This window comes from Parus major, chromosome 3, assembly GCF_001522545.3.
Source record: "Parus major isolate Abel chromosome 3, Parus_major1.1, whole genome shotgun sequence".
Lineage (NCBI taxonomy): Eukaryota > Metazoa > Chordata > Aves > Passeriformes > Paridae > Parus > Parus major.
In genome coordinates this window covers 19,082,886-19,096,541 of record NC_031770.1, presented here as the reverse complement: position 1 = coordinate 19,096,541, position 13,656 = coordinate 19,082,886, and positions in this window count along the sequence as shown.

The following is a 13,656-nucleotide window of genomic DNA, read 5'->3' as shown; positions in this document are numbered from 1 at the left end:
CAATATACAATGGATACAGTAAATCAGACTTTAAATAAAACATGTACAGCTGAAGATCTGACAGATGGGGAAAATATATTGGAAGCTTGACTCTCATTGACATTTGATCCTTATCTTCTACATGGAAAATGAAGAAGGCCAGACATTTCTTTTTTTTACTGTATGATATTTCTCAGCTTTTGTAATCAGGAGAATTGGTGTTAACAAGAGTATTCCAAACATTTAAGAGGAAAATATTACTTTTGTAGTAGATAGGAACTCTTTTAAATTCAGGCATGGGTCTTAAACTGGAGCTGAATTTCAGTTTTAGTCCCATTTATCCATCAAACACACTAACACACTGACACATTTTTATTTTAAGGACCACTTGATTTTTACTAGCATTTTGTAACGAAAAAAGCCAGCATTCCTTTCTTCTATAAAATATGTTCTGATGGCCTAAGTTATGACTCTGTCTGCTGTTAAAGCATGTCTGAAATTGTACTTTGTCCATGGCCAAGTGTCTCTTCAATCCTGCTTTGTGCTGTCACAGCAGGAACAGAGGCTGAGTGTACAAGGTTTAGGTGATTTTGCTACTGACAGCAAACTCAATGATACCAGGCCAGCTTCCTTCCACCTCACAGTGATGTTCACAAGGGACACCCCCAGTTCTCTGGGGTGGCAGTGTTTTACAATTACTTCATGGCTTCACACACTTCTCAAAGAGGTAAGAAGTGGTGACTCCCCATGCCGCACCAAGCCTCTTCAACTTGCTCCTGCCATCACAGATGATGTAAAATTGCAATGTAATGAAAAGGGCTTTTGCATGGATGAAGTTCAAATGTGATGTGTTGAAAAGAGAGGGAGGAACATAAGGAATCAAAGAATCTGTGCAGTGATACAGAGACCAGAGTTTGTTTTCTGTTATAGCAGTACAAAGTAGGAGAAGACCATACAAGTCAGAGGATGTGACATTGTGGACATCGAAGACTCAACATCACAAGAAACGAAACGGAAGCAAGAATTAATCCCCAAATTGAAATGAATCCAAGAATAAAAAACCCCAAAGATATATCAAAAGTTATCTAAACAAACAAACAAATGAAAAATAAAAGGATGTTCTACATTTGCAGTAAAATGCATGGTCTCAGTTTTACTCACAGAATAAAGTACCATAAAAAGGGAAGGAGGCAAATCTAAGGGCATCCAGAATGATATAAAGACTCAAGGGTCTTATATATTTAGAGTGGTTACAAAAAGTAGGTCTGTATTGTTTGGAAAAGAGGGTCCTATTAGAGACTTCAATGAGATACGTGACACTCTAAAGAGACCAAGCAAAAGACATGCAGCAATGGTATTTGAGCTAGTGTCAAATGCAAGCCCAAGGGGACACAAAATTATGCCACAGCAAAAAGCCTGACAGCAAAATTTCCAGGTAGAAATATACTAAGAGCAAAATACCAAAGATGGCAATTACTGCAAATAGCTTAAATACTTTAAAAATGAAAGCAAAACGCTTTGGAAAGCAATGGTGGATGAAATCAGTAATTCTGAAAATGGAGAGAATAACATGAAAGTTTGAGTTGTGGTCTTGCTTTAGCTTCATGGGAAAACATGATGCAGAATTAAGTTTTCCCCTCTTAATTAAATGAGAAATTAACAGTGGACAGTGGAATGTCCTTTGAACTTGGATTCTCAACACCCCGCAACATCACTTCACCCCCAGTATGCTCCATCAAATAATCAAGTCAACACGCAGCCACCCAACGAAACATCAGACCAGGAGAATTAATTGCAATGTCAATCCCTTGCTGGCCCTTCAGATTATCCCTGTTCTAAATTGTCACTTCATTACTCATCTGCTCTCTCCCTCACAGCTTATCTCCCCATCACCTTCCCACCCTGGCACCAGCTGGGTCATGGGACACTCAGTGGGCGCTTTCCTCCTCCTCCCTGTTTTCTCTCCAGGAGGGAAACAGGCTGCGGTGGCACAGCAGCACATGTCACCAGCACCTTCCCCCAGGGTGTGCCACACAACACTGATACCCCTGTCAGAGGAACTGATACCTGTGAACAACCATCATGTGAGTCCCTCACAAACTGGAGCAGGTAGGAGAAGAAAGCCCCATAATGAACACCAAACTCCAAAAAAAAAAAAAACTGTAGGCAAAAATTGTGTTAAAATGAACATAAGGAAACATCAGTACCTGAAGGGCAAAAATCCTCACAGGTTTTCACAACATCCCCCAAGTGAAGCCATCCTGAGCATACACAATTACTCTTAACACTTCCCACTGTTAAACCATCAGGGAAAAACAATGTGTGTATAAAACCAGCAGTGTTTGTTAAAATAAATTTAATCCAAACCAGATTAATCGTATTTCAATCAAGTGGCATGACTGCAGGTTAAAAGTGTAGGCTGATGGGGACCCTGATTTCTGTATGAAGCCTTCTGCCATCTTCAGAGTACTGACTTTCCACAGAACTGCAGACACCTGTACCTTTAAGGTGATATTATTACAGGCATTATTGTCAAGTTTTATAACACTGTAGATTATCTATCTATCTATCTATCTATCTATCTATCTATCTATCTATCTATCTATCTATCTATCTCTCTCTATATATATATGTAGATATATATATATACACCTACAGTGTATACTGTAGATATATACATATCAAATATGCATTAATCCTTAGCTAAAAGTAATATAACATTTTATCCCCCAAAAAGGTATTTATTGATATTTCTGGCATCAGAATTAATTACCATGATACACTTGCATATATTGCCTTAACTTCATGAAGCTTATATAGTTTGGGAGTTAGAAATTTAAACTTTTGCATATATAAGTGATGAGAAAATATAACATACAATAGAGCATCCATTCAGTACCAGATTTCCACGAGAAAGGCAGTATCTCAAGATGTAATGCAAGAAGAGGATATTTTAGATCCAATTAGGCAGGGAAGCCAAGCTGAATGGGTTAAAATTTGCCACGGATCCCAAGCAAGTGATTTTCTTAACCCCTTAAGGGTTCATACTGCACTGGGAGGAAAAAGCAATTATGCAATGAAGAGGAGAGGAGAAAATATGTCCTGAACTGGTTTGTCTGCAACAAGGTACAGATTCCTCTGTGGTCTGCAGGGGAAGCAGCTGAGCTCCCCAGCTTGCTCTTTGACCACACCCGAAATAAAAACTAAAGGATATTTTGGGGAATAGGAAAACACAACAGCTCAGATAATGTCCCAGGCAGTATATTCATTACAGGCTCATCAGAGTGGATGCCTGCAATAGGAAGATTAAATACCCATTTACCAGCATCAGAGGAGAGTTTGGTTTTATAATGTATTGTCCCCTATTCCCCGTGAGGCTGCTTTGTTTGATAAAATGCTGAGTGTGGTGTAAAAATATCCCTCTCTCTGTAATTTGCACTCCTCTCCATTTAAAGCTATTCTTGCTGCAAACGAGAATTGAAAGCTGCTAAAATTAAGTGGTGTCAGTTCTCAATGACACTTTAATGATAGAGCGCTCAGCAAATGAGATGAGAATGAATTCCAGCTTCTCTGCTAAAGATAGTAACCAGCACTAAACAGTATAATGCTCCAACTGGGCTACACTTCACCTGCTTCATTCATATTTAGTAGAACTGAAATAGGGAAACTATAATTAAAATGCTCATAAAATAAAAATAAAAAAAAAATAGAATAAAATTTAAAAAAAAAAGAAAAACCAGCTAATTTCTAATAGTGATGCAAGGAAACAACTGAAGCTTGTAAAGTCAAAGCACAGCCCTCCTTTGTCACTTCTTTACTGCCCCAGAGGCCACTGCTGACCACAGGGCAAGTGTGGGGCTCTGGAATGCTTACCTCCCTGCAGAAATTGCTGCTCCCAGCAAGTTTGTACAAGCCTACTTAACTAACCCAGGCACAAGGAAAATTAATATTGGGAAATCCTGCACAGTTTTGGGCTAAATGACACCACTGTCTCATAAAAATAATTCAAACAAATAAAACCCCACCATGTAAACACCTTCTGACTCTCAGTATTATAATAAATGCACCTTCAAAGGTGTCCACCCAACCTCCCACAGAGATCATCACCACTGTGAACATGTGGCTTCTCTACTGCTAAAAAATGACAACTTCAAAGCATGTCAACTGGGTGCTGTCACATCTGTGACCCCCTTATGCCACTTCTGTGTTGAAAAGGTGTTTTATGATGGGACAATAATTCTCTGGGAAAAAAAATAAAATTCTTTTACTCAGGGCTTCTGAGCATGGCACAGAAATGGGAGGTTCTGGTACAGAGGGAAAGACAAGCACATGAAGTTGGACAAAAAGATCCTTCTGCTTGAAATTCATGTGGAGCCTGGGCAGAGCCATCTCTGCATTTTCTTCTGCCCCATATATCATGGGCTCACAGTCTGCATTTACTTTATATTTCTTTCTACAAACTGCTGTGGAAGAGAAGTAGATTATTTCCAGCCCTTGACAAAAGTAGAGTTATTTTTGTATAATGCTATGTCATTCAGTTGAATAACCAAGCCTGTCAGGCACATGAATGGAAGATAAATATTAAGGCATGAAAAGTATAAAAAGCCTTCATTATGGAGAGAGAAGTATTTATTACTATAGGAAATTTTTAGTGGACTTACAATTATGAAAGCTTTCATGTAACAAGTTGATTTAAGGTTTCAAAATTCACTGCAAGTACTTGCAAAATATTCCATATGACTAGAATGGAGAAGGGGCCATTTGATATGGATGACAATATGATCCTTATACCTCATATTAGGGTTTCTTTACAAATAAAATATATTTGATGGATAAGTGATCCTTCAAAAACTGTACAAAGTTTTAAAATCATGTGCTGGCACTATTTCCCCACCCTTATCTTGATGAAACCAGACTGAATCTTTACCTACAAGTAAGTAAAGGTATATCTTTACCTTCTTCTGATGTATTCTAACAAATAATGCACTGCAGAGAATTCCTCATTTATCAATTTCACATAGAAAAAAAAAAAAGTTTTTGCATTTACATAACAGAACATATCCAGAGCTGTGTAAGTGTCTAGGAGTTGTAAAACTGGTGGCCTAATGGGCTGAGGGCAGGTGAAATGGTTATGCCTGAATGAGAACAGTAATTCCACCCATATCTCTGTTTCTTCCCAGACAAGGCTCCTATCCTGGCTGTACAAGTACCAACTTGACAGTAACTGTCAAAAGCTTCTTAAAATGAGCAATCTTGACTATTCTTGCCACTGCTTGCAGATCAGACAGCACTGTGTATATGGCTTTTACACAAGGTATTTGTGTGTCTTCTGTTACGTACACAGCTCAAAATGTCTGTATTCTCCCTGCAAGGATTGTGTGGCTTTGGGCAGTTTTCATTCTGGTGTAGGCAATTCACAAACCTCCCTTCCTGTCTTTCCCCCTTTCCTACCTCAGCTTTCCTTCAGGGAAACAGATTTTTATTGTTTTATGGCATAACTAAAGGAGACATGAGAAAGCTTCAACTGTTGCATGACAATCACTGTTCTATGTCTTACTCTGGCATGATTATGGTAGGGGAAACCAAAGCCAGCAAAAGGTTCAATTATCCCTTCTGTGATTAATTTAGCAGGAAAAAGAAAGAAAAAATTAGTATTGTGATATTTAGATTATGATTACACATCCAGTCTTGCACTTCAGGTCTCAGACTGATGTGGGAACATGAAATGTGGGATAATAGCTCCAGGTCACCAATCACTCCAGCTAAACTGATAAGGAAGTTTTATGAAGATAAATGTATGCACATCAAGAAATGGCGTTATTTCCCATTGTTTGTGAGACCAAGGAGGCAGAAAAGGGATGAAGTACATCCCCACACCAGCTATTTAAGCCTTTCTGGCTTTTTTCAGCCCCAGGTTGGTCTTCTGGTTGTGTCCAAGTGCTGAAGTGTCCCTTCTCCCACTGGGAGATGTGGAGGAATGCACCAGTGTGCTGGCACTGTAAGGGAAGTTGGTGTGGGCTGAGTGAAAAATAAGTGATTGTTTTCCTTTCTCAGAGTGTCTTGGGAAAGGGAAGCAGGAGGGAAAGGGCACTTTGAAGATTACTTGTCCTCTGAAAATTTTTTTGTGCAAGGGGAGCTAAACCTGCTGATGGAAAAGTGGATCCTGGAGCATGCATCTTTCCTGCACATTGCTCACACTTCTTTCGTCTCCCAGCCAGACCAACATCCTTCAGTTTTCTGTCATGTGAGAGTTACTTACAAATCCCATGAGATATAATGCATCACCTGCAAGATCCCCTATGAGTCTGAAGCACCTCAGAAAGGTATTAGACAAAAGAAAAACAAAAAATACCCCATCAAATAAACAATCCCCCACCAAAAAAAAAAAAAAAAAAAAAATGGGAGAGAGAAAATGGAAAAGAAAAAAGCCACCTACCTCTCCCTATCAAAGCAGTTTTACAGAGCTTTGGAAACAGCAAGACAAAATAAATATTGAGTGAGAAGGAAAAAAGCCAGTATTGCATCAAATACTTGCCCCAGGTCCTACAACAGCAAAAATGAGGTGACATGCAGCCATACATGAGTGGACAACATGTCAGCTGCACAGAGGGTCTCTTCATCGTCACACATGTCCCCTAGCTGGCAGTTTACCCCTTCAGACACAATGTTAAGAGACACAGGAAGAATGTTCTCTTTTTGAAAAGTGTCACATAAAGTAGCTTACCAGCCTGGTTGGCAGAAAATCATATTTTCTGATATCTGATGTCACATTTTATTAGATTTAGGATACTATTATCCTACTTACTTAGGGGTTTAAAAGTATCCTTTTTATAGCTAATGCCACAGGTAGAATGTTAAACTATAGACATTTTGCAATAAAGGACTAGACTGCTCCTTATACACATCTGGTATTTTTTGCCCCAAACAATGCAATAGCTTTTCAGTATTTTTTATCCTTCTTTTTTTGTATCCTTGCATGTTTGTCCTCAGTTCATCCACTAAAGTATGGGTGAACCTGGTTAGAATCTGCAGAACTCTGGAGCTGTAATTTATAACTCTTTTAACATGTTTTAATGAGTTATGATTATTTAATGCACTAAAGATGGTTTAATCCTAACTCCAGAGCTCAGAGCAGTTGTCTTTTCAGTTCGAACAATGGCATTTGCTGTAGTGTTTGGCAGCAGTTTCCACCTGCTAGTAAATAAAATTTACCATATACATGTTTCAATGCTTGGGATTATATCAGTTCTGAATCATCCCTTTGCATTTATGTGGTAATGTTTTATCTTGATTTCAGTTATCAGGGGATTTTAAACAAACCCTATTATTGAATCAGAGTCTCTTGAAAGTCTTCAAGCAAAATCTTGACTATTGGTAATTGAGGTTTTTCAATTGACAGAGGTTTCAAATTCTTGAAATTTTAATATAAATAATATTGTTTTCTGAATATAGTCATGCTCCTATTTAAGCAGCAAAATCTGTGTATGTTAAAGGGCAGAATTTGATTCATAACATCAAGAAAACTAATAATTTTCATCAAAGGATAATTATTTCTGTTCTGTTCTGGAAGAAAAACTTATTTGCTTGGGTGGAATTTGCCTTATTTGCGTACATGAGAATTACACACAATTAAAATACAAATATACCTTTTCTATATCAATATTCCAACATTTAGTGATTAAACGATAGGATTTTATCCCTAATTAGTCTCTACATCTTTAGTTACCTATCAGAGCAGTAATATATTGATAGTAAAATGTTACTGACAGTGTCCAGCTGGAGAGCAAATTCTTGGAGAATGGGAGGAAGCAAGCAGAAAAATCCCCAAATATGTGGCACCCTTGCCTTGTTCACACAGCTCTGCTTCAGTTGTAGCTATTGGGACAATGGTGAGACAGGAAAAGATAATGCTGATCAAATATTAATATTTATTAATATTTATAATATTTACTAATAGACAATAGCATGAGTTTGACAGGGGTTTTCAGCTCTCTTCACATAACAAAAAGAAACAACTACTGCAGGCTTTAAAATAAAATATCCAGCAGACAGTGTGATGCTTTTAGTAAGGAGGAAGGACAAGGTACCAACATCAGTCTCTTTAATGATTTACAAAACTTCCTCCAAGCAGACCTGCAAAAATTCTCATTCCATAGATTGGAAGCACATAGGTAAGAACTTAACATTAGAATAAGAGACCTTCAAAGAGAATTTAGATATGGCTTTAAGAGCTCTGCAGCTGAGTAGAAAAGTCCTTCTCACCACCAAACTAAACCAATAAGGCTGTGTGCTCTGGGAGCTGCCGCCCTGGATCAGCTTTGGTCTGATGGCTCAAATGCCAGCTGGTGATAATTAAAGATCTCGAGGCACATTTTGCAGGAGGGAGGACATTACCTTCAATTCCCTTGGCAGAGCAAAAAACATTTCCCTGTTTTTGTTGGGCAAATCTCCTACAGCACCCTGCTAGCTGGCACCAAATTACTCCCTAAAGGAGAAGCACTTTTGTGATAAATTTCCAAACAGACACTTTTTATGCAATTTGTAATCCTTTAGAATAAAAGACATATTTGAACAAGATCAACACAAAGACTGTTGAATAAACTCCCTCCATGAGGCTTTGATAAACCACAAAATCACTCTGTGCTTTATCAGGAGACAGTAGGAATTCAAAGAATTTATTTTAATTTTTCCTACTCTCAGACTTTATTTTAATTTTTCCTATTCTCTTTCACAGTTTATCATTCCTTGGGATAATTCCATTAAGAAACTATCTTGTCACCTGCACTGAAAATATATTTTTTTTCTCTTTTAAGAGTGATGTGTCAAACCAATATATCAACTGTGCTGCTTATGCTTCTCAGCATTAAAAATATTTTCAATGTTTGAAAGTAAAATATTTTTCTGTGTTTTGTAAAATTTTCATTCACCCAAACACAGTCAGGGGCTCTGTTTCTTTCCTTTTTAAAAAAAAATCTCTGGATTTAAAGTTTTTCCACCTTTGCTGAGAGTAATTTTGACATTTCTGTAAATTATTTCTCCAAATCATTCTATCTCTTTTAGTGAAAAAAGATAACCAGCTTCATATTTAGATCTACAACTGACCTTTAGGATTGGTGTCCTTAGTGTACATTTTAGTAGGCATAACTGTGTTGAAATATGAATTAATTTGGCAGTGGTCTTCCCTGCATACCCTGGATTATTTTAAGAAGATGAATGTAACCTTCAGCTGTGTTCTGTGGAGGTTTTATTCCAGAGCCTTTCACTGTGATTTGGGATTGAAAGCTTACCAATATTTGAAGAATGCCATTGAGCACTAGGCTGTATTTGTTTGTCTCCTGAACTCATTCAATTAAGAAAATAATCCATTATGGAAAATCTTGATTAAAAGTTGGCTTATTCTCCCATTTGATTAAAATTCAGCATTACACTGAATCAATTGTTCAGTACTTCTGTGAAACCTGCATCAGCTGCAGGCAGAAGACAAATTGCTCTGTTGCTCTCGCATCTTACTCACCTTTTCTGTCCTCTGATTATAAAATCTACTGGAGAACAATAAACATGCTCAAATATTGTGGTTTCACTTGGTCCTTGACCCTATTCCATGGCAGAGGGAGAGATACCTTGACAGCCCAAGGGGACCTGGGAGTGGAAGGATTTCCTTGGCCAGAGGCTTTAGCTCCACAGTCCCTATCCTGTCCCAGGACAGAGACTGTGGAACAGCTTATTCCTGCCATAAACTTGACGGGTTTTTTAGCCTTCTGAGCCCTGAAAAGAATCTTCAGGATTTGGTCCTTTGCATATTTCCACAATGACATCAGCAAACAAGGCTAATATCGCCTGCCAACAAAATAGTCTTATAACTCCATGCTAAATCCTTAATTAAAAGTGCCACCTCGAAAACTCTGCAACAAACAAGGCAGCTGAGGTTGGGCTGCAGCCTGACAGCCATGGGACTGGAAAGGACAGGCTCTTTATCCCCAAATTTACCTCAAAGTCATCTCTTTCTCCTTGTCTGTGCTCAGCTCTGGAAGAGTTCTGCAGCCACTCAGATTGCTGTATGATTTCAGCGGGTAAAGGCCCAGTCCTGGCCAAATCAGTGGTAAAAATCCCACTGATTTCAGTACAATCAGGCTATAGCTTCAAATGTGGGAACAACAACAAAAAACATTTTAAAAAAACCCCAACTAAACAGTAATCAGATACTAGTGGGTTTGCTTTTCTGTGTATTTTCATTTCCAGTTTCCCTGTCCTTTGGCAAATGTCCTTTGGCAATTAGGAATCTTCTCTCAGGAAGATTTTCAGACATAAACAAAATATCTTAAACCATACTACTGTAGTTCTCAATTAAAACTTCATGGAAAAGCTTTTCAAATTTATTCTTACACTATTATTACTATTATACTAATTATTTTTACTATTTCTGTAAATAAGGTCTCCATTTTCCCTAGTTTTCACACAGGGTGGCTTTTACTAAATATAATTGAACTCTGATATTGAACCAACTAACTTCCAACATTACAATTCCATCACCAGGATTGATTTTTACATTTTTTTTTGGTTTTTAATGGGTTTTTCCAAGGGCTGAGTATATTACCAGCAAAACATAATGTTAGCTATCCAAACAGTGGTTTATCTTATTATCCGATGAAGACACAAGAGAGAATAATTGGCAGAAACACCGAAAAAGATCTTCAACTGCTTCAAAATTTTGATGCTTTGTGTCTTCACTGACAAAAAAATGTTAAAAAGTAACTTCAGATACAGCCAAAATAATGCAAGAAAAAGCAGCTTTAGAACAGTCACATATTGGGCATGGATATCTTGAGTCTAATATTACTTCCAGTCACAATTATTAACTGGAATCAAATACTTGCAAAATTTAGAGGAAACCCAATTTTGTTACCTGGGTGAGAGGCTGAGAAGTGAGAGTGAAATTAATGTGCATAAATAACGTGGGCAGGTGAAGCTAAGCCCACTGGAAATAGGATAGTTACTAAAATAACTCCGAGGTCAGTATTTGTGGTGAAAACAGGCAAGATTTATGGAAAAGTAATTCAATCAAATAATCTGAAGCAGGTCAGAAGCATTTCATTCTAATGCAGTGTTTTAAAATCTATAGACATTGTGCAATTAAATGAAAAGCAAAAGCAAGCCACAGATTGCTGCTGAAGAGAGGAGAATAAAAGAAAAAGCAAAAGCAAAAGAAAATGTCATCTGGAGAAGATCTCATTTTGGAAACCTACAATATGTTGATTGATAGGACTAGCATTTTTCAAGCTCTGTCACAGCTGAAGTATAAAGCTGTCAGTGCATATGATAATGATGGATGCTCTAAAACATGCAAATAGCATGAAAAATCATTTCTCACATAATTTTGGGAGATGAGAGGAGTTGTGAACTGAGGGGAGAGGGGAGAGTAGGTCAAGCTTAACATTCAGCCAAGAGGAAGAGGCGGCCGCCTCACCACCGCTGGAGTTGTTAATTACTATGCAAGTGAAACAATGAGTTATGCCAGCCTTCTGCAAATTTTCCCACAGAATTGTGATTGTGACTGGTGGAGGGAGAGGGGCAGCTCTGGAGCTGAGCACAATAGGGAGCTCCCCAGAACAAATCTGCGCCGAAGGAAAGCTGCTCGGGGGGCTCTGCGCTCTCAGGAATGCGTTGCTTAAAGAATGTATTTCAGAGGTGACATTTACAGTACACCATCAATATTGGGGGTGTTTCAGTTAATTAGCCATTTTTATTAACGCTGAAGTACAGTAAAACCCAATGCAAGTGTTAGGAATGCAAATGAGCACCATCCCCAGGCTGATCCAGCTCCAAGAAGTGAACTATCACACCCTGCCCCCATATTTATGCTGCTTTTTAATTTTCTGGACCAAGCAGAGGTTGCTCATGCTTCCAGCTGAGTTTCACCTCTTGTGCATATGCATGTGCTTGCATGTGCCAAAGTTCACAAGAAGCAACAAAGCTGTAGGTGCAACCTCAAATTTGCTGGATTTAGTTTCATTCATTTTGCAATTTTGAGGAAAATCATCTTTTTAACCAACTCTGGTGAAAAATAAATATAGATTAAGGCTGGTTTTGTGGGCTTTTTTCTTTCCTAGTTAGTTATAATGCACCCTGCATCATCTAAACCGAGGAAAATCCATGACATATAAAATAAAGCACTCTTTATATAATGTGCCTTACTTGGACTCATGAAATGGTAAAAACCACCCAGCTCACATCGCTTTGTATTCAAAGCTCCTTATTCCTCACTCCTTATTCCACAGTAACTTTTGACTATGCCTTATTTTCAGATCTCTGCTTCACTCAGCACAGGTCTACACACTGGATCTTCTCTCTACTGGATCTTTTTGCTTACTTTATCCCACCAGAAATCCCAACTTAATATGAGCCCACCTGTGTGTTCCCAAGTCTACCTCCACAGTTGCCTTTATATTTTTTTCTTCAGTCTTAGGGTTCCTGATAGCATCTCCTTATCATTCCAGTCCCTTCTAAACAGACACCATCTGATACTGGGTCTTTTCACATATCTGTGTCCTTCCAAAGATCATCTCAAATTTGACAATACGGATATAAGCAAAATTTTTTTTAAATGCCGTCCTAAATCTTTCACTAAATGGTTTATATCCAGGCTTATCTGTATCTGTGTTAGATTCAAGCTCTTGGAGGCAAAGACCTTCCCTATTCTTGGTGTGCATACTGCTGAACACACTGTCACACTCCACAAATTGCAAATAATGAGCAATGGTGATGGACCTTATTTTCTACCGCCTTCCATCTTATTGCTATTTACCTCTGCACAAAACAAGTGTCAAAGAGGTGACATTAGCAAGGGCTGTGGTTCCTCAGGAGCTCAGCATGTTTTACGTTGAACCCTCATTCATGAAAGAGGACAATAATCACAACACCTCAGAAAATTTTATCTAAACATTTTATTAGTTACAAATTGAATTTCTCATTGATTTCCAAGACAATCCATTTCATACTCAATTTTGTTAAAAATTGGTACTGTTTCTGCATAATCAGACTCTGGTCTTGCTGTATCAAACTGCTCTGTTGCAGGTAATTCATGAAAGCAAGGTTTTAAATGAATCTTGTTCTGATTTTCCCCCCCGTTGGATTTCATCTTCATTTCAGACTTGGAGAAATAGCTCATATTCGTGTCCAGATATTCAAATGCTTTGTATTTGTTATTCAGCAGGATTATGCTCTTTTGGACGTGTTCAAGTTCACATTTAAAATGAAAAATAACTCACTGTTGCTGATGATGAGTTCGTATCTCTCCTTATTCTCTGTTACTGTTAAGATTAGAAGGGTCCAAAGGCAGGTGAAGTGAAACAGAAATTTAACAGTAGTTCCGGAAATCAATGTATATCTATATTAATCATGGCCCAAAGGCATCATACTGGACTCAGACCAGCTCAAATAAAACCCACAGAGGACAGATTAGGGAGCCTTTTCCCCTTGCCACAATTAAAATGCATGTAACAAAAATGACTAGGTATTCCCAGGAGCCTTAAGTGAGGCAACTCCCCAGAAAGCAGATGCAAGGACTGCCCAGAATCTAAGTTACCAGGCCTAGTTTACAGAGCAGAGATGAGAAACAATGCAGCCAAGTAAAAAAAAAAAAAAAAAAAAATCCGAGTCATCTAAAACCTGGACCCCAGC